The sequence below is a fragment of the Musca autumnalis genome, unplaced genomic scaffold (genome assembly GCF_047663935.1).
Source record: "Musca autumnalis isolate F117 unplaced genomic scaffold, ASM4766393v1 scaffold_1, whole genome shotgun sequence".
Classification (NCBI taxonomy): domain Eukaryota; kingdom Metazoa; phylum Arthropoda; class Insecta; order Diptera; family Muscidae; genus Musca; species Musca autumnalis.
In genome coordinates this window covers 58,344,518-58,364,114 of record NW_027411644.1, presented here as the reverse complement: position 1 = coordinate 58,364,114, position 19,597 = coordinate 58,344,518, and the positions used below count along the sequence as shown (strand labels likewise).

The 19,597-nt window shown below is 37.0% G+C and overlaps 1 protein-coding gene across 2 annotated transcripts in view; it reads left to right on the top strand.

Moving 5' to 3' along the window:
• The window catches only part of TyrRII (Tyramine receptor II), a 148,511-nt gene that overhangs the window by 21,349 nt on the left and 107,565 nt on the right, over positions 1-19,597 (top strand). Inside the window, exon 1 of one of the 2 annotated variants that reach the window (XM_073975426.1) lies at positions 7,317-7,495. The exons of the other annotated variant lie outside the window; for it this stretch is intronic. The gene's annotated coding sequence lies outside the window, so the exon portion shown is untranslated. Of the gene's footprint in view, positions 1-7,316; positions 7,496-19,597 lie in introns of those variants that run through there. 2 annotated transcript variants of the gene reach the window in all.

Genomic DNA, 19,597 nt, shown 5'->3' with positions numbered 1-19,597 from the left:
CACATCCGCCATTTTTGGTACATGGGTTACGAAAAAAAATCGTGGTTTCAAATCTGTTCGCGTTCACAAAATTGGATGCTGCACTCAAAAGTTATATGAGGTTTTACTCTCTTGTAAAGATAAAATATTTAAAAATTCCTATTGTGTTGTAATAAGAACATGTATATATGAATCGTTAGCAGCATTTGATATCTATCCGTAGATGCTAAAATAGTTGCTAAATATATTTTTATTTTCGCGGAAAATCAAAAAATATTGAAGAAATCTTGGAATAAATTTTATTTATTCTAAATCAAAGTCAAAAAAATCTCTAAAAAAATGATTTAAAAATGCGTACAGAATCTAGACAACGTGTAGAAAAATGTGAGACCAAAATTATAAAGATCGCGTTTATAACTTGCATATTACAGCAACAACAAAGAACGGAAACTTATTGTTGCAAATTATTTCAAAAATATATTTTTGGTTAAATATGAAAATTTTGAAAAATAAATGTTGGGAGTTATTCTATTATTTCGCTAAATTTCGATCTAAATCCTGAAGTATTTTGCTTAAACTTCTACGAGAAAAGTAATTAGTCATCGTGAAAGTATATTTTCTTTCTGTGATAAGCAATAGAAATAAAAAGTAGAGAGTAATATTGAAATTACAATCAAAGAAAAAACATAGAAGTTAAAAACCGTATAATTCGCGAATTGGTTTAAATCGGTTGAGGTGCATGTGCTTTTCGGATACAGGGAGTCCATGTCTATCAATATGCATTGATTTTCCCATGTTTCATTCAGCGGCCAAAGTGTGCCATCAGTTGCACCTTACTATTCAAAAAACATTAAAGTGGCAAAAATTACGCCATGTACATATGATTATAAGGTGCATCCGATTTCAATGGACCCCTTTTAAAAATACGTCAATATAAATTATTTTGGACAGATTTGTCAAGAACTGCGAATGTGCCACCGCATTCTATTTTGGGATAAATAGGGATATTACTCCTGAATCTTTGAAATTTGTGACACACCTTTTTTGGCAGATATTATAATTGCGTATAAAGGATTACATTTATGCAAAAATAATCAAAGAAAATCGCAGTTCAATTCGCGGAATTGTCAAAATATATTTTTGCAGATTTTCCCACTTTCAAGGTATCTATATCCGGCGTTTTAGTGGATGGATTCGACCGCGGAAAAGCTCATTAGATCCGGCACGTAAAAAAACTAAAATCACGCGGGGTTCAGGGGAACCTGTACTACAGTTGTAAATTTTAAAGCCAAAAAAATAGGTTTTTTCAGAAAATTTACGCACCAAATTTTCGCCTTTGGACTCCTATTACTAGGAAGCTGTACGGAGCACACTCATGAGATATACATCGAACGACGTCGAATCGCGAGTTCTACAATCCTATAAACTAGTTTCGATTATTATCTAGTTGCACCCTCTAATTAGAAGAACAATTCGAAAAACACTGAAATCAAAACTTCAAAATGTCAGCATCGATTTTAGGGGGATACAGTGTATATATCGAAAAGTCATACACTAGAACCATGTTGCCCAAGGGGTATTCTTTAGTTCTCTCTTTAAGCACAGGTTTGAGTTTTGCGTGGTTTGGCCAGAAATCAAGAAAGAACACAAAAACAACTTGTTTACTTCAACAAATTTTTCCCATTTTCTATATTACCACCAACGCAGCTTCCACGAAAATTATTTGTTATGGTCCATATTATGAGATCGTGGCTAAAACACTTCAATTACTATAAATATATTCATATTTTATAAAATATATTAACAACGATTGAAAAACTTTTTTGAATATTACCATATATAAAAGTCCTTAAGGGGTCTTCTGCTGAATTTACAAGACTTCAAGAGGTCTTCTTTTGTCTGTAGAAGACCTCAAGATGCCCTCTGTTTTCTATCTAAGACCTCAGGAGGTCTTAGCCCTCAGGCGGTCTTCTCTTGTCCATAGAATACCTCAAGTGATCTTCTGTTGTCTAGAGGGCTTGTGTTCCCTTCAGAGGATTTCAAGAGGTCTTATTTTGCCTATAGAAGTCCTCTGGAGATCTTCTCTTGTCCATAGAAGACCTCAAGAGGTCTTATGTTGTCCATAGAAGACCTCAAGAGGTCTTGTGTTGTCAATAGAAGTCCTCAGGAGGTCTTCTCTTGTCTATTGAATAACTCGAAATGTCTTCTGTTGTCCATAGAAGACCACAAGAAGTCTTTTGTTGTCCATAGAAGACATCAAGAGGTCTTCTGTTGTCTATAGAAGACCTCAAGAGGTCTTCTGTTGTCCATAGAAGACCTCAAGAGGTCTTCTGTTGTCCATGGAAGACCTCAAGTGGTCTTCTGTTGTCCATGGAATACCTCAAGACGTCTTCTGTTGTCCATGGAAGACCTCAAGACGTCTTCTGTTGTCCATAGAAGACCTCTGGGCGTCTTCTGTTGCCTATAGAAGACCTCAAGAGCTCTTCTCTTGTCCATAGAAGACCTCAAAAGGTCTTCTCATGTCCATAGAAGACCTCAGGGGGTCTTCTCTTGCCGTAGAAGACTTCAAGAGGTATTTTGTTGCCTATAGAAGACTTCACGAGGTCTTCTGTTGTCTAGAGAAGACCTAAAGAGTTATTCTGTTGTCTATCGTAGATACCAAGACGACATTTGTTTCCCTTAGAATACCTCAAGAGGACTTGTGTTCCCTTCATAGGATTTCAAGAGGTCTTATGTTGCCTATAGAAGTCCTCAGGAGGTCTTCCCTTGTCCATAGAAGGTCTCAAGAGGTCTTATGTTGTCCATAGAAGACCTCAGGAGAACTTCTCTTGTTCACAAAAGACCTCAAGAGGTCTTCTTTTGTCCATAGAAGATCTCAAGAGATCTTCTCTTGTCCATAGAGGCCTTCAAGAGGTCTTCTTTTGTCCATAGAAGATCTCAAGACGTCTTCTGTTGTCCATGGAAGACCTCAAGACGTCTTCTGTTGTCCATAGAAGACCTCTGGGCGTCTTCTGTTGCCTATAGAAGACCTCAAGAGGTCTTCTCTTGTGCATAGAAGACCTCAAAAGGTCTTCTCATGTCCATAGAAGACCTCAGGAGAACTTCTCTTGTTCATAGAAGACCTCAAGAGGTATTTTGTTGTCTATAGAAGACTTCACGAGGTCCGTAGAAGACTTTAAGAGGTATTTTGTTGTCTATAGAAGACTTCACGAGGTCTTATGTTGTCCATAGAATACCACAAGAGGTCTTCTCTTGTCCATAGAATACCACAAAGGGGTTTCTGTTGTCTATAAAAGACTTCAAGAGGTCTTGTGTTGTCTATATAAGTCCTCAGGAGGTCTCTCTTGTCCATAGAAGAAGCTTTTGCTGTCCATAGAAGACATCACGAGGTCTTCTGTTGTCTATAGAAGAACTCAAGAGGTCTTATGTTGTCCATAGAAGACCTCTAGACGTCTACTGTTCAAGACCATCAAGAGGTCTTGTTTTGTCTGTAGAAGACCTCTAAAAATCATCTGTCGTCTATAGAAGACTTCAAAAAGTTTTCTGTTGTCTATAGAAGACTTCAAGAGGTCTTATGTTGTCTAAGAAGTGTTATGAGGTCTTTTATTGTCATAGAGTTCCTTCTGAGGTCTCAAGATGTCTTCTCTTGTTCATAGAAGACTTCAAAAAGTCGTCTGCTGTCTATAGAAGACCTTAAGAGCTCGTATGCTGTCTATAGAAGACCTCAGTAGGTCTTCTCTTGTCCATAAAAGACCCCAAGAGGTATTTTGTTGTTTACAGAAGACTTCAAGAGATCTTCTGTTGTCTAGAGAATACCTAAAGAGTTCTTCTCTTGTCTATCGTAGATAGCAAGGCGACATTTGTTTCCTTTAGAAGACCTCAAGAGGACTTGTGTTGCCTTCAGTGGATTTCAAGAGATTTTATGTTGCCTGTAGAAGTCCTGAGGAGGTTTTCTCTTGTCCATAGAAGACCACAAGCGGTTTTTGGTTGTCTATAGAAGACCTCAAAAGGTCTTGTGTTGTCTATATAAGTCCTCAGGAGGTCTTCTCTTGTCCATAGAAGACCACAAGAAGTCTTTTGTTGTCCATAGAAGACATCAAGAGGTCTCCTGTTGTCTATAGAAGATCTCAAGAGGTCTTCTGTTGTCTAAAGAAGACCTTCTTCTCTTCTCCATAGAAGACCTCAAGTGGTCTTCTCCCGAGGTATTCTCTTGTCCTAAAGAGGTCTTCTGTTGTCTATAGAAGAACTTCTTCTCTTGTCCATAGAAGACCTCAAGAGGTCTTCTCCCGAGGTCTTCTCTTTTCCTCAAGAGGTCTTCTCTTGTCCATAGAAGACCTCAAGAGGTCTTCTCTTGTCCTTAGAAGACCTCAAGCAGTCTTCTCTGGTCCATAGAATACCTCAAAAGATCTTCTTTTGTCTATTGAAGACCACAAGAAATCTTTTGTTGTCTATCGAATACCTCAGGAAGTCTTCTGTTGTCTATCGAATACCTCAGGAAGTCTTCTGTTGTCCATAGAAGACCTCAAGAGGTCTTCTGTTGCCATAGAAGACCTCAAGAGGTCTTCTGTTGTCCATATAAGACCTCAAGAGGTCTTCTGTTGTCTATAGAATACCTCAGGAGGTGTTCTCTTGTTCACAAAAGACCTCAAGAGGTCTTCTTTTGTCCATAGAAGATCTCAAGAGATCTTCTCTTGTCCATAGAGGCCTTCAAGAGGTCTTCTTTTGTCCATAGAAGATCTCAAGAGATCTTCTCTTGTCCATAGAAGACTTCTAGAGGTCTTATTTTGTATATAGAACTCCTCACGGGGTCTTCTCTTGTCAATAGAAGACCTCAAGAGATCTTCTCTTGTCCATAGAAGACCTCAAGAGGTCTTCCGTTGTCCATAGAAGACCTCAAGAAGTCTTCCGTTGTCCATAGAAGACCTCAAGAGGTCTTCTCCTGTATATAGAAGACTTCAAGAGGTCTTCTGTTGTCCATAGAATACCTCAGGAGGTATTCTCTTGTCCATAGAAGACCTCAAGAGGTCTTCTGTTGTCTACAGAAAACCTCAAGAGGTCTTCTCTAGTCCATAGAAGACCTCAAGAGGTCTTCTGTTGTCCATAGAAGACCTCAAGACGTCTTCTGTTGCCTATAGAGGACCTTAAGTGGTATTCTGTTGTCTATAGAATACCTCAGGAGGTATTCTCTTGTCCATAGATGACCTTCGTCTATGGAAGACTTCAAGAAGTTTTCCGTTGTCTGTAGAAGACTTCAAAAGGTCTTCTGTTGTCTATAGAAGACCTCAAGAGCTCTTATGCTGTCCATTGAAGACCTCAGGAGGTCTTCTCTTGTCCATAAAAGACCTCAAGAGGTATTTTGTTGTTTATAGAAGACTTTACGAGGTCTCCTGTTGTCTAGAGAATACCTAAAGAGTTCTTCTGTTGTATATCGTAGATAGCAAGACGACATTTGTTTCTTTTAGAAGATCTCAAGAGGACTTGTCTTCCCTTCAGAGGATTTCAAGAGGTCTTATGTTGCCTATAGAAGTCCTCAGGAGGTCTTCTCTTGTCCATAGAAGACCATAAGAAGTCGTTTGTTGTCCATAGAAGACATCAAAAGGTCTTCTGTTGTCTATAGAGGACCTATCGATGTCTTCTCTTGACCATATAACACCTCAGGAGGTATTTGGTTGTCTATAGAAGACTTCACGAAGTCTTCTGTTGTCTATAGAAGACCTCAAGAGGTCTTCCCTTGTCCATAGAAGACCTCAAGAGGTCTTCTCTTGTCCATATAAGACCTCAAGAAGTTTTCTCTTGTCCATAGATGACCTCAAGAGATCTTCTGTTGTCTATTGAAGACCACAATAGGTATTTTATTATCCACAGAAAACCTCCAAAGTTATTTTGTTGTCTGAAGAAGACTTCAATAGGTCTTCGCTTGTCTATAGGAGACCTCAAGAGGTATTCAGCTGTCTATATACAACTTCAGGAGGTCTTTTGTAGTCTATAGAATACTTCAATAATTCTGTTATTAATAGAAGACTACAGGAGGTCCTATGTGTAACAAGTCTTCTCTTGTCCATAGAAGACCTCAATAGGTCTTCTGTTGTCTAGGTCTTATGTTGTCTATTAAGAGGTCTTCTGTTGTCAATAGAAGACTTCAGGAGATTTTATGGTGTCTATAGAAGGCCTTTAGAAGTCTTCTGTTGTCTATAGAAAACCTCAAGAGGTTTTCTGTTGTGTATAGAAGACCTCAAGAGGTCGTCTATTGTCTATAGAATACCACAAGAGGTCTTTTGTTGTCTATAGAAGACTTTAAGAGGCCTTATGTTATCTATAGAAGACCTCAAGAGGTTTTCTGTTGTGTATAGAAGGCTTCAAGTGGTCTTCTGTTATCTATAGAAGACTTCAAGACTTCAAATGTCTATAGAAGACCACAAAAGCACTTCTGTTGTCTATAGAAGACCACCTCAAGAGGTAGTCTTTTGTCGGTGAATATAACCCGATTTTTTCAAAAAGTTAAATCATTTTGCTCTACATTAATTAACACTAACGCCTTTGCAAATTCGCTACATATTTACCGGATTAAGGGTCATCATGATAAATTAGTTGATGTTGTTGTTTCCACTGACACAGTCCGATGTTCACGCATCATCGCCGGCATCATCATATAAATTAGATGATGAATGCAGAAAGTGAGCCAATGTTGTCAGGGCAATGTCATGGAATTTCCAGTTACTCCATTCCTGACACTTTGTTTCAGCCCCATGGGGAAAAGGTTAATAAATAGTTGTGTGCGTTGTTTGTGGGTATGGAATGCGTGAGAACGTGGGTGCCAATATTTCAACAGGCTTAGAGCAACGTTAGTTGTTTTCACGGCACACATATTAAACATGAGTGGTTGGTTGTATATGTGTGTGTGCGTGCGCGTTCGACCTCGTTAGCGACGCTATCAACATGCCTATCTTTTCGGCTTTCCAAGCTATATAATTGAAAGTGTTTTGTTTGGAGATGTGTGTGTGTGTGTGAGTGTATGTACGAATGCATCCGCATGTGTTTGAGTACGTTAACTTTCTCCCATCGTAATATGTGTAGTGTGTGTGCCAAAGTGTTTTGGTCATAGCATACCGTAGGGCGCTGAAATTAATGAATTTTTTATTAGTTCTCTACAGCTCTCAGAACAATCAACAAGTAAAGCCACCGAAAAACAATCAACTTTTTTGGTGCAGTGAAATTTGCAACGGGCTTTTTTGTGCACTGCAAGTAAGTACGAAACGATACACTCACGTATGTTGCGATATGCGAACGCACACAAACACGTGCAAATTAATTTTGGAAAAATTTTTCATCGTTACTAAAGTGCAGTATTAAAAGGGTAGTGAATTAGTAAACGTGACGTTGTTGCCTCTGCAGAAAATTTTAACTAAATAAATAAACTATTAAATAAGTGCTTGGAAGAGGAAAAACAACAATAACGGGGGTGAATTGTTGCGAAAATTTTGTAGGACAAAAGGCTTTATGGCAAAGATGCGCAAAGGTAAGTATTTAAATGTCATTAAACATCGTGGATTTTCTCCTGTCAGACCACAGGTCTGACTTTTTTTCTATAGTAAAAAATTTGCTGACCACAGGTCTGACTTTTTTTCTATAGAAAAAAATTCGCAGACCACAGGTCTGACCTTTTTTTCTATAGAAAAAAATTCGCAGACCACAGGACTGACTTTTTTTCTATAGAAAAAAATTAGCAGACCACAGGTCTGACTTTTTTTCTATAGAAAAAAATTCGCAGAACACAGGTCTGACTTTTTTTCTATAGAAAAAAATTCGCAGACCACAGGTCTGACTTTTTTTCTATAGAAAAAAATTCGCAGACCACAGGTCTGACTTTTTTTCTATAGAAAAAAATTCGCAGACCACAGGTCTGACTTTTTTTCTATAGAAAAAAATTCGCAGACCACAGGTCTGACTTTTTTTCTATAGAAAAAAATTCGCAGACCACAGGTCTGACTTTTTTTCTATAGAAAAAAATTCGCAGACCACAGGTCTGACTTTTTTTCTATAGAAAAAAATTCGCAGACCACAGGTCTGACTTTTTTTCTATAGAAAAAAATTCGCAGACCACAGGTCTGACTTTTTTTCTATAGAAAAAAATTCGCAGACCACAGGTCTGACTTTTTTTCTATAGAAAAAAATTCGCAGACCACAGGTCTGACTTTTTTTCTATAGAAAAAAATTCGCAGACCACAGGTCTGACTTTTTTTCTATAGAAAAAAATTCGCAGACCACAGGTCTGACTTTTTTTCTATAGAAAAAAATTCGCAGACCACAGGTCTGACTTTTTTTCTATAGAAAAAAATTCGCAGACCACAGGTCTGACTTTTTTTCTATAGAAAAAAATTCGCAGACCACAGGTCTGACTTTTTTTCTATAGAAAAAAATTCGCAGACCACAGGTCTGACTTTTTTTCTATAGAAAAAAATTCGCAGACCACAGGTCTGACTTTTTTTCTATAGAAAAAAATTCGCAGACCACAGGTCTGACTTTTTTTCTATAGAAAAAAATTCGCAGACCACAGGTCTGACTTTTTTTCTATAGAAAAAAATTCGCAGACCACAGGTCTGACTTTTTTTCTATAGAAAAAAATTCGCAGACCACAGGTCTGACTTTTTTTCTATAGAAAAAAATTCGCAGACCACAGGTCTGACTTTTTTTCTATAGAAAAAAATTCGCAGACCACAGGTCTGACTTTTTTCTATAGAAAAAAATTCGCAGACCACAGGTCTGACTTTTTTTCTATAGAAAAAAATTCGCAGACCACAGGTCTGACTTTTTTTCTATAGAAAAAAATTCGCAGACCACAGGTCTGACTTTTTTTCTATAGAAAAAAATTCGCAGACCACAGGTCTGACTTTTTTTCTATAGAAAAAAATTCGCAGACCACAGGTCTGACTTTTTTTCTATAGAAAAAAATTCGCAGACCACAGGTCTGACTTTTTTTCTATAGAAAAAAATTCGCAGACCACAGGTCTGACTTTTTTTCTATAGAAAAAAATTCGCAGACCACAGGTCTGACTTTTTTTCTATAGAAAAAAATTCGCAGACCACAGGTCTGACTTTTTTTCTATAGAAAAAAATTCGCAGACCACAGGTCTGACTTTTTTTCTATAGAAAAAAATTCGCAGACCACAGGTCTGACTTTTTTTCTATAGAAAAAAATTCGCAGACCACAGGTCTGACTTTTTTTCTATAGAAAAAAATTCGCAGACCACAGGTCTGACTTTTTTTCTATAGAAAAAAATTCGCAGACCACAGGTCTGACTTTTTTTCTATAGAAAAAAATTCGCAGACCACAGGTCTGACTTTTTTTCTATAGAAAAAAATTCGCAGACCACAGGTCTGACTTTTTTTCTATAGAAAAAAATTCGCAGACCACAGGTCTGACTTTTTTTCTATAGAAAAAAATTCGCAGACCACAGGTCTGACTTTTTTTCTATAGAAAAAAATTCGCAGACCACAGGTCTGACTTTTTTTCTATAGAAAAAAATTCGCAGACCACAGGTCTGACTTTTTTTCTATAGAAAAAAATTCGCAGACCACAGGTCTGACTTTTTTTCTATAGAAAAAAATTCGCAGACCACAGGTCTGACTTTTTTTCTATAGAAAAAAATTCGCAGACCACAGGTCTGACTTTTTTTCTATAGAAAAAAATTCGCAGACCACAGGTCTGACTTTTTTTCTATAGAAAAAAATTCGCAGACCACAGGTCTGACTTTTTTTCTATAGAAAAAAATTCGCAGACCACAGGTCTGACTTTTTTTCTATAGAAAAAAATTCGCAGACCACAGGTCTGACTTTTTTTCTATAAAAAAAAATTCGCAGACCACAGGTCTGACTTTTTTTCTATAGAAAAAAATTCGCAGACCACAGGTCTGACTTTTTTTCTATAGAAAAAAATTCGCAGACCACAGGTCTGACTTTTTTTCTATAGAAAAAAATTCGCAGACCACAGGTCTGACTTTTTTTCTATAGAAAAAAATTCGCAGACCACAGGTCTGACTTTTTTTCTATAGAAAAAAATTCGCAGACCACAGGTCTGACTTTTTTTCAATAGAAAAAAATTCGCAGTCCACAGGTCTGACTTTTTTTCAATAGAAAAAAATTCGCAGTCCACAGGTCTGACTTTTTTTCTATAGAAAAAAATTCGCAGACCACAGGTCTGACTTTTTTTCTATAGAAAAAAATTCGCAGACCACAGGTCTGACTTTTTTTCTTTAGAAAAAAATTCGCAGACCACAGGTCTGACTTTTTTTCTTTAGAAAAAAATTCGCAGACCACAGGTCTGACTTTTTTTCTTTAGAAAAAAATTCGCAGACCACAGGTCTGACTTTTTTTTTATAGAAAAAAATTCGCAGACCACAGGTCTGACTTTTTTTCTATAGAAAAAAATTCGCAGACCACAGGTCTGACTTTTTTTCTATAGAAAAAAATTCGCAGACCACAGGTCTGACTTTTTTTCTATAGAAAAAAATTCGCAGACCACAGGTCTGACTTTTTTTCTGCGAATTTTTTTCTATAGAAAAAAATTCGCAGACCACAGGTCTGACTTTTTTTCTATAGAAAAAAATTCGCAGACCACAGGTCTGACTTTTTTTCTATAGAAAAAAATTCGCAGACCACAGGTCTGACTTTTTTTCTATAGAAAAAAATTCGCAGACCACAGGTCTGACTTTTTTTCTATAGAAAAAAATTCGCAGACCACAGGTCTGACTTTTTTTCTATAGAAAAAAATTCGCAGACCACAGGTCTGACTTTTTTTCTATAGAAAAAAATTCGCAGACCACAGGTCTGACTTTTTTTCTATAGAAAAAAATTCGCAGACCACAGGTCTGACTTTTTTTCTATAGAAAAAAATTCGCAGACCACAGGTCTGACTTTTTTTCTATAGAAAAAAATTCGCAGACCACAGGTCTGACTTTTTTTCTATAGAAAAAAATTCGCAGACCACAGGTCTGACTTTTTTTCTATAGAAAAAAATTCGCAGACCACAGGTCTGACTTTTTTTCTATAGAAAAAAATTCGCAGACCACAGGTCTGACTTTTTTTCTATAGAAAAAAATTCGCAGACCACAGGTCTGACTTTTTTTCTATAGAAAAAAATTCGCAGACCACAGGTCTGACTTTTTTTCTATAGAAAAAAATTCGCAGACCACAGGTCTGACTTTTTTTCTATAGAAAAAAATTCGCAGACCACAGGTCTGACTTTTTTTCTATAGAAAAAAATTCGCAGACCACAGGTCTGACTTTTTTTCTATAGAAAAAAATTCGCAGACCACAGGTCTGACTTTTTTTCTATAGAAAAAAATTCGCAGACCACAGGTCTGACTTTTTTTCTATAGAAAAAAATTCGCAGACCACAGGTCTGACTTTTTTTCTATAGAAAAAAATTCGCAGACCACAGGTCTGACTTTTTTTCTATAGAAAAAAATTCGCAGACCACAGGTCTGACTTTTTTTCTATAGAAAAAAATTCGCAGACCACAGGTCTGACTTTTTTTCTATAGAAAAAAATTCGCAGACCACAGGTCTGACTTTTTTTCTATAGAAAAAAATTCGCAGACCACAGGTCTGACTTTTTTTCTATAGAAAAAAATTCGCAGACCACAGGTCTGACTTTTTTTCTATAGAAAAAAATTCGCAGACCACAGGTCTGACTTTTTTTCTATAGAAAAAAATTCGCAGACCACAGGTCTGACTTTTTTTCTATAGAAAAAAATTCGCAGACCACAGGTCTGACTTTTTTTCTATAGAAAAAAATTCGCAGACCACAGGTCTGACTTTTTTTCTATAGAAAAAAATTCGCAGACCACAGGTCTGACTTTTTTTCTATAGAAAAAAATTCGCAGACCACAGGTCTGACTTTTTTTCTATAGAAAAAAATTCGCAGACCACAGGTCTGACTTTTTTTCTATAGAAAAAAATTCGCAGACCACAGGTCTGACTTTTTTTCTATAGAAAAAAATTCGCAGACCACAGGTCTGACTTTTTTTCTATAGAAAAAAATTCGCAGACCACAGGTCTGACTTTTTTTCTATAGAAAAAAATTCGCAGACCACAGGTCTGACTTTTTTTCTATAGAAAAAAATTCGCAGACCACAGGTCTGACTTTTTTTCTATAGAAAAAAATTCGCAGACCACAGGTCTGACTTTTTTTCTATAGAAAAAAATTCGCAGACCACAGGTCTGACTTTTTTTCTATAGAAAAAAATTCGCAGACCACAGGTCTGACTTTTTTTCTATAGAAAAAAATTCGCAGACCACAGGTCTGACTTTTTTTCTATAGAAAAAAATTCGCAGACCACAGGTCTGACTTTTTTTCTATAGAAAAAAATTCGCAGACCACAGGTCTGACTTTTTTTCTATAGAAAAAAATTCGCAGACCACAGGTCTGACTTTTTTTCTATAGAAAAAAATTCGCAGACCACAGGTCTGACTTTTTTTCTATAGAAAAAAATTCGCAGACCACAGGTCTGACTTTTTTTCTATAGAAAAAAATTCGCAGACCACAGGTCTGACTTTTTTTCTATAGAAAAAAATTCGCAGACCACAGGTCTGACTTTTTTTCTATAGAAAAAAATTCGCAGACCACAGGTCTGACTTTTTTTCTATAGAAAAAAATTCGCAGACCACAGGTCTGACTTTTTTTCTATAGAAAAAAATTCGCAGACCACAGGTCTGACTTTTTTTCTATAAAAAAAAATTCGCAGACCACAGGTCTGACTTTTTTTCTATAGAAAAAAATTCGCAGACCACAGGTCTGACTTTTTTTCTATAGAAAAAAATTCGCAGACCACAGGTCTGACTTTTTTTCTATAGAAAAAAATTCGCAGACCACAGGTCTGACTTTTTTTCTATAGAAAAAAATTCGCAGACCACAGGTCTGACTTTTTTTCTATAGAAAAAAATTCGCAGACCACAGGTCTGACTTTTTTTCAATAGAAAAAAATTCGCAGTCCACAGGTCTGACTTTTTTTCTATAGAAAAAAATTCGCAGACCACAGGTCTGACTTTTTTTCTATAGAAAAAAATTCGCAGACCACAGGTCTGACTTTTTTTCTATAGAAAAAAATTCGCAGACCACAGGTCTGACTTTTTTTCTTTAGAAAAAAATTCGCAGACCACAGGTCTGACTTTTTTTCTTTAGAAAAAAATTCGCAGACCACAGGTCTGACTTTTTTTCTTTAGAAAAAAATTCGCAGACCACAGGTCTGACTTTTTTTTTATAGAAAAAAATTCGCAGACCACAGGTCTGACTTTTTTTCTATAGAAAAAAATTCGCAGACCACAGGTCTGACTTTTTTTCTATAGAAAAAAATTCGCAGACCACAGGTCTGACTTTTTTTCTATAGAAAAAAATTCGCAGACCACAGGTCTGACTTTTTTTCTATAGAAAAAAATTCGCAGACCACAGGTCTGACTTTTTTTCTATAGAAAAAAATTCGCAGACCACAGGTCTGACTTTTTTTCTATAGAAAAAAATTCGCAGACCACAGGTCTGACTTTTTTTCTATAGAAAAAAATTCGCAGACCACAGGTCTGACTTTTTTTCTATAGAAAAAAATTCGCAGACCACAGGTCTGACTTTTTTTCTATAGAAAAAAATTCGCAGACCACAGGTCTGACTTTTTTTCTATAGAAAAAAATTCGCAGACCACAGGTCTGACTTTTTTTCTATAGAAAAAAATTCGCAGACCACAGGTCTGACTTTTTTTCTATAGAAAAAAATTCGCAGACCACAGGTCTGACTTTTTTTCTATAGAAAAAAATTCGCAGACCACAGGTCTGACTTTTTTTCTATAGAAAAAAATTCGCAGACCACAGGTCTGACTTTTTTTCTATAGAAAAAAATTAGCAGACCACAGGTCTGACTTTTTTTCTATAGAAAAAAATTCGCAGGCCACAGGTCTGACTTTTTTTCTCTGACTTTTTTTCTATAGAAAAAAATTCGCAGACCACAGGTCTGACTTTTTTTCTATAGAAAAAAATTCGCAGACCACAGGTCTGACTTTTTTTCTATAGAAAAAAATTAGCAGACCACAGGTCTGACCTTTTTTCTAATGAAAAAAATTCGCAGGCCACAGGTCTGACTTTTTTTCTATAGAAAAAAATTCGCAGGCCACAGGTCTGACTTTTTTTCTATAGAAAAAAATTCGCAGACCACAGGTCGGACTTTTTTTCTATAGAAAAAAATTCGCAGACCACAGGTCTGACTTTTTTCTATAGAAAAAAATTCGCAGACACAGGTCTGACTTTTTTCTATAGAAAAAAATTCTCAGACCACAGGTCTGACTTTTTTTCTATAGAAAAAAATTCGCAGACCACAGGTCTGACTTTTTTTCTATAGAAAAAAATTCGCAGACCACAGGTCTGACTTTTTTTCTATAGAAAAAAATTCGCAGACCACAGGTCTGACTTTTTTTCTATAGAAAAAAATTCGCAGACCACAGGTCTGACTTTTTTCTATAGAAAAAAATTCGCAGACCACAGGTCTGACTTTTTTTCTATAGAAAAAAATTCGCAGACCACAGGTCAGACTTTTTTTCTATAGAAAAAAATTCGCAGACCACAGGTCTGACTTTTTTTCTATAGAAAAAAATTCGCAGACCACAGGTCTGACTTTTTTTCTATAGAAAAAAATTCGCAGACCACAGGTCTGACTTTTTTTCTATAGAAAAAAATTCGCAGACCACAGGTCTGACTTTTTTTCTATAGAAAAAAATTCGCAGACCACAGGTCTGACTTTTTTTCTATAGAAAAAAATTCGCAGACCACAGGTCTGACTTTTTTTCTATAGAAAAAAATTCGCAGACCACAGGTCTGACTTTTTTTCTATAGAAAAAAATTCGCAGACCACAGGTCTGACTTTTTTTCTATAGAAAAAAATTCGCAGACCACAGGTCTGACTTTTTTTCTATAGAAAAAAATTCGCAGACCACAGGTCTGACTTTTTTTCTATAGAAAAAAATTCGCAGACCACAGGTCTGACTTTTTTTCTATAGAAAAAAATTCGCAGACCACAGGTCTGACTTTTTTTCTATAGAAAAAAATTCGCAGACCACAGGTCTGACTTTTTTTCTATAGAAAAAAATTCGCAGACCACAGGTCTGACTTTTTTTCTATAGAAAAAAATTCGCAGACCACAGGTCTGACTTTTTTCTATAGAAAAAAATTCGCAGACCACAGGTCTGACTTTTTTTCTATAGAAAAAAATTCGCAGACCACAGGTCTGACTTTTTTTCTATAGAAAAAAATTCGCAGACCACAGGTCTGACTTTTTTTCTATAGAAAAAAATTCGCAGACCACAGGTCTGACTTTTTTATATAGAAAAAAATTCGCAGACCACAGGTCTGATTTTTTTCAGTAGAAAAAATTTCGCAGACCAAAGGTCTGACGTTTTTCTATAGAAAAAAGTCTGAACTGTAGTCAGCACGTTGGTAAGGATGCCGTTCCGTTCATCTATATAGGCTTCTTTCAGCTTATATATATCAAGGCTTGCTCCCCCTAGTCTATTAAGACCCCTTTTAGCTCGTCTGTTGTAGCTTGTTTTTAAAGAATCCCCTTACTCATTATCGCCCATCCACACATTTTTTTTTTCGAAATGTCTAATAAATGTTTTATTTGTTTACATTTGTTGTTGCAACAAAATCTTTCAATATTTTCCTTATTGCTGTGTCTTGCCGAGTCAAGAGGCGTTAAACACAATTTGCTCAGTGCCGATACAGCTGCCACCGCAGAAAATGGCTAACCAATGTAAAAATAAAACTGAATAAATATTTAAAAATGAATTTTTCATAAATTTCACTACAAACATAAAAATTGGATGGCTTCTTACAACGTCATAATTTTCGAACATTTTAATTAGTGGTGTTGAAAATATTTTTCCATTAAATTGCAAATTAGTTTATTCCAATGTGGAGAGAGATGGAAGAAAGAGAGAGTTCATAGACCAAGAGTGTGTTTTGTTGGCCAACCAGACAAACAAACAATGCGGGATGGTGGGAAGAAGAGAAGCTTTGGTGGCCAGATAGTTGGCCAAATATTGATGTTGTCTTTGGACAAAAGATCATTGTACTTTTGTTTTTAAATGCGGCAAAATGTTTCTAATTGTTTTATGAGGCCCATTGAATTCATTGCAAAAATATTCAATGTTAAATTATTACAGTGAAAATTGCTTGTTTCGGTATGTAGAATTTTGGCACACACATTTTGGGAACAATAGCTGCCAATTCAATGACAAATTAAATTGAATAAAAATAATTAGCTGAAAAATAAATTTTAATTATTTGTTCGATATAAATGTGGAACATTTATTTTTAGAAGCGATTTGGGTATTATTTAAAAATTACAAATTTATTAAGGGGAAAGTTAAGTTAAAATATGTCGAATCATCCTGAAAGTAATTTAAAGTGCTTTTGGCAAGACATGGTCAATTCTTGCCGTTAATCAGCTGTGATAGATTGGTGATGTACTCAGAGTACCACATTCACACAATAGTATCTGCGTGAATGCTATTCAAACCTACCTGATACGCTTGCCGATCCAATGGTTCTCCCATATGTTAATTAGAATGACTCTCACGGTAACACCCGGGCAAGTACTGCAACAAGGACAAGTCATTGTGTTGTCGTATTGTAAGAATCTTGGTCTCATTATGCAGTCATTTCACTTATGACATCAGGAGGCACCCTGTTGCAGTTCTCAGGGCGGCATTCTGACAAGTTTGAATATTTTTCCATCGCGTTGCACTTTTATTCGCGGACCAAACTGAGGCCGCATAGCTTACCACAAACCGACCTAACGCTTAAAATATGTGGTCAGCAAGGTTTCTTTATCAGCACCCCAATTGCTGCAGGCTAGGGACTTGAGGACATTGTTCCTACATCTTAGCTTGTAGCAGATAGCTTTGTCATCGGCGGACGAGTTGAGCAAGCTGTCAAATGTGACCCCTAGAATTTTGGGAATAGTTTGTGGTCGGAATTCTGCTACCATCGACCATAACATTCAAATCTGTTCTCACCTTTGGCGCCCATGTGGTGAACAGAGTGGACGTAGATTTAGTGGCTGATATTTGTATATTCCTCGTGTGGAAAAAGATTGTAAGATGAGTCAAATATGTGTTCAGCCTTTCACAAATGACATCAGAGAAGGTACCTGACGCCAAGATCGTAATATCGTCCGCATACGTTACGATCTCAATGCCATCTGGAGGGGCCGGAATAGAGGAGAGGTAGATGATAAACAGCTCCGGAGATATCACCCCACCTTTGGAAATTTCCTGTTTCACTTTACGTGGCTCCTATTTCTTGTTCCTGAATTCCGACTAACGACTGGCGATCACACATATAATTGATTATCCAACGTTTCAAACTTGGCCGGAGGGTTATCTGCTCAATGTCACGATCAAAGGTTTTTGATAAGTCGATCGCCAACAACACTGTTGTATCGCTCGGCTTGTTGTAGTCTCCCACTGATATGAGCGGCTATGGAATGGTTACGAAACCCAAGCTTATGATGGGTAACTGGATAGGTGCATATTTCTGCTGCTGTTGAGGAATAAAGTCTCAGGTGTATTTGCTACGGCCAACTAAAGCGAAATTTTTTTTAATTAATTGAATTAATCGAGCAAACATGACCTAAGGAGTCTGTAAGATGTATCTTAACTAGCAACTTTGTCTGACTTCAGTACCGGTACCACCCTGCCCATTTCCAGACATCTGGCAAGATGTGGGTGGATAGCGATAAGTTGAGAACTTTAGTGAGATAATCAACTCCCGGCATATCCAACTGTTTCAGAATTACCATGGAGTCCAACGCTTTGGATGACTTAGCGTTCTTGATATCATACGCAACATCATCTATTGAAAATTGTGGTGGTTCATCCTCGATAGGAAGAGATCTAATGTGATAAAGTACATTTCTCTTCGCTCTTTCACTTCCTGTATGCTCGCCACACGTTACTGATTTTCTATCCTCCTTCTTCCTATGATTTGATAATGACTTATTGCCGTTTGCCACAATTCACTTATTTCGGATCGGATGTTACAACTCTTCAGAAAATCTTGCCAATTATTCCGGTTGTGCTCACTGACCAACCTTTTAACTTCTAGTATCATCTCCCCGACTCTGGGGATCACTTAGGTTCGCACGACGAAATTCATCACAAGCCCCACGGACTTTGTTGGGAAATTTGTTATGACTTCGGGTATTCGATTGGCAGGTTTATAGCGAACAACTGTAGCTTCGAGCTACAAAAGGGTTGTGCAGTTATCTGAATAGGTGATTGGGTGAAGTCTCTATAAAGACGACCTTTAGCTCGTCTATAAAGACGACCTTTAGCTCGTCTATAAAGACGACCTTTAGCTCGTCTATAAAGACGACCTTTAGCTCTTCTTTAAAGACGACCTTTAGCTCGTCTATAAAGACGACCTTTAGCTCGTCTATAAAGACGACCTTTAGCTCGTCTATAAAGACGACCTTTAGCTCGTCTATAAAGACGACCTTTAGCTCGTCTATAAAGACGAACTTTAGCTCGTCTATAAAGACGACCTTTAGCTCGTCTATAAAGACGACCTTTAGCTCGTCTATAAAGACGACCTTTAGCTCGTCTATAAAGACGACCTTTAGCTCGTCTATAAAGACGACCTTTAGCTCGTCTACAAAGACGACCTTTAGGTCGTCTACAAAGACGACCTTTAGGTCGTCTATAAAGACGACCTTTAGGTCGTCTATAAAGACGACCTTTAGCTCGTCTACAAAGACGACCTTTAGGTCGTCTATAAAGACGACCTTTAGGTCGTCTATAAAGACGACCTTTAGGTCGTCTATAAAGACGACCTTTAGCTCGTCTATAAAGACGACCTTTAGGTCGTCTATAAAGACGACCTTTAGCTCGTCTATAAAGACGACCTTTAGCTCGTCTATAAAGACGACCTTTAGCTCGTCTATAAAGACGACCTTTAGCTCGTCTATAAAGACGACCTTTAGCTCGTCTATAAAGACGACCTTTAGCTCGTCTATAAAGACGACCTTCAGCTCGTCTATAAAGACTCCCTTCAGCTTGTCTAGAAAAACTCACTTCAGATGGTCTATAAAGACTCCCTTCAGCTCGTCTATAAAGACTCCCTACAGCTTGTCTAGAAAAACTCACTTCAGATGGTCTATAAAGACTCCCTTCAGCTCGTCTATAAAGACTCCCTTCAGCTTGTCTAGAAAAACTCACTTCAGATGGTCTATAAAGACTCCCTTCATCTCGTCTATAAAGACGACCTTCAGCTCGTCTATAAAGATGACCTTTAGCTTGTCTATAAAGACGACGTTCAGCTCGTCTATAAAGACAACCTTCAGCTCGTCTATAAAGACGACGTTCAGCTCGTCTATAAAAACGACGTTCAGCTCGTCTATAAAGACTCCCTTTAGCTCTTCTATAAAGACTCCCTTTAGCTCGTCTATAAAGACTTTCTTCAGCTCGTTTTTAAAGACTCCCTTCAGCTCGTCTATAAAGACTCCCTTCAGCTTGTCTAGAAAAACTCACTTCAGATGGTCTATAAAGACTCCCTTCAGCTCGTCTATAAAGACAACCTTC